General features: G+C 30.6%; 1 protein-coding gene across 5 annotated transcripts in view; it reads left to right on the top strand.

The window, feature by feature from the left end:
- Window positions 1-2,500, top strand: part of LOC143024170 (putative fatty acyl-CoA reductase CG5065) — a 510,045-nt gene that overhangs the window by 209,456 nt on the left and 298,089 nt on the right. For all 5 annotated transcript variants that reach the window (XM_076182987.1, XM_076182982.1, XM_076182983.1 and 2 more), the window contains one exon: window positions 1,581-2,500. This exon is cut by the window's right edge and continues 804 nt beyond it. The gene's annotated coding sequence lies outside the window, so the exon portion shown is untranslated. The remainder of the gene's footprint in view (window positions 1-1,580) is intronic.

Here is a 2,500-nt window from a genome sequence, read left to right on the forward strand (position 1 = left end):
CTTTCCTTTTATACTAATTACCGGCACGTGATTTTATCTGTCTTTTTACTACTGACAGCTTCTCGTACAAACCCATCCGTACCCTGTGGTTTTTTTTCCTGCCTCCAGGATAATAGTTACATTCGTAGAGCCCCGTCATTTTTCTCCAATTATCAGTTTTGGCTTTGGATTCATCGATGTCCTACTAGAGTCGAGACTGTTTCTTCTAATCTATCTTTCGATTCATTTGATAATTTAAGACGTATTTGCGGATAGTTGTATTATATACATATACAGAAAACGGAGACCACGAAATGTCTGTTGTTATTTATTTATGAATAGACTATAGAAAAATATGTCTTTTGGTTCATCTGTATGATTATATATTTAGTAATTTATTTGTTTATTTTATTTGGTTATTAACAGTTACTCCGTCCGAAACCCGAAACCCGAAACTTTCTGTACCTTTTGTATTGATTGGGTATTATCATTATAACAGTATTAACAATAATAATGATAGTAATAGTAATGGTAATAACAGTAATGAAGATGATGATTATGGTGATGATAGTAATGATGATAAGCATGAAAATTATATCATAGTAATAGAAATAATAATGATAATAATAGTAATGATGATAACAATAACCCTAATCGTAATTATTCTTATTCATTTTATCATGATTGTGATTATAATTATCATTATTGGTATAATTGCATTACTATTATAATAATTTTATCGCAAATATCTTATTTTCATGACTATTATCAGTATTATTATTATTATTATTATTGTTATTATTATTGTAATGGTTATTGTTATTATTATTATTATTGTTGCTGTTGCTATTATCATTATTGTTATTTTATTATTATTTTTATTGTCATTGTTATTATTATTATTATTGTTATTTATTGTTATTATTGTTGTTGTTATTACAATTATTATTATTTTATTATAATTGTCATTATTTTTATCATTATCATTATTATCATTATTATTGTTATTATTATTATTTTTGCTATTATTTCTATTGTTATTATTATTATTATTATTATTTTTTGTTCTATTATTGTTATTAATATTACCATCATCATCATCATCAATTATTATTACTATTGTTATTATTATCATTATTATTATTATTACCGGTATTATTGTTATTATTATCATTGATATATTATGATTATTGTTATTACCGTCATCATCATCATCATCATCATCATCATCATCATATTAATATTATTATTATTAATACTATTGTTGATATATTATGATTATTATCATTATTACTATTATTGTTATTACTATTACCATCATCATCAATTATTATTATTATTATTATTATTATTATTATTATTATTATTATCATTACTATTATTATTATTATTATTATTATTATTATTATTATTATTATTATTATTATTATTATTATTATTATTATTATTATTATGATTATTATTATTACTGTTACTAGTATAATTATCATGATTTTACTGTCCTGTGTCCTGTGTCTTGTTAAAAAAAAAATCTGTTAGATTTAATGGCCTTTGAAAAACCGTTTTCTTCCTCATTTTGTAAAATTTTTCTTTTTTTTCAGATTTGCCACAAGACAACGACATGACGTAGGAAAAGAAGGCCAACTTATGAAATAGGTCACAGTAGAACTTGAGACCAATTTAACCTGAGGATTGGCTCTCAAGGCCTCAAGGTCTTATATCAACATTTGTTTTATTTTCTTCTTGTAATATCGAAACTGGAAGAATTCTTGCCTTGCCCATTCCTTTGAATGGTTCCTTGAGGCCGATTGTATTACCGATTGCGTTTTGGATAGTTTCACTTACTATCCTCCAGAAGTGTCACATTGACTGTCACCTCCCTCGCCTCCTCCTCCTTTTCCTCCTCCTCCTCCTCCTCCTCCTACTCCTCCTCCTCCTCTTCCTCACCCTCCATAACCGTCTTCTGCTTCCCTCTCTCCCTTCTTTTCCTTCTCCCCTCCTCAACCCCGACACCCAACTTATCAGATCCTCCATAGAGTCTCATTTCCTCCCTCCACTTTTTGTCACTCATTCCCATCCATCCTCCTCCTCTTCCTCCTCCTCTTCCTCTTCCTCCTCCTCCTCTTTTCCCTCCTTCTTTTCCTCATTCTATTTTCCTTTCTTCTCCATCTCCTCCACCTTTTTCTTCCTTTTCAACTTTTTCTTGTCCTCTTCTTGCTTCTTCTCCTCTTCTTCCTCCTTCCCCTCTTCTTACCCCAAATACTTTTCCAGTCTTTCTCCTCTCCTACTCCTCTTCTGCCTCTTAGAAGGCCTTCTCTTTCTCCTCCTTTTGCTCCCACTGTTACTTCTCGTTCTCCTTTCCCATTCCTTTTTACCATTCACTTTTCCTCTTTCACCTCCTCCTCCTCCTCCTCCTCCTCCTCCTCCTCCTATTTCTCCTCTACATTCACTTCCTGCTACTACACCTTCTCCTTTGTCTGCTCCATCTTCGCTTCCCTCTTCTTCGTGACCTCCTCTATCT

The sequence above is a fragment of the Oratosquilla oratoria genome, chromosome 3 (assembly GCF_046742065.1).
Source record: "Oratosquilla oratoria isolate Oo_2021 chromosome 3, ASM4674206v1, whole genome shotgun sequence".
NCBI lineage: Eukaryota > Metazoa > Arthropoda > Malacostraca > Stomatopoda > Squillidae > Oratosquilla > Oratosquilla oratoria.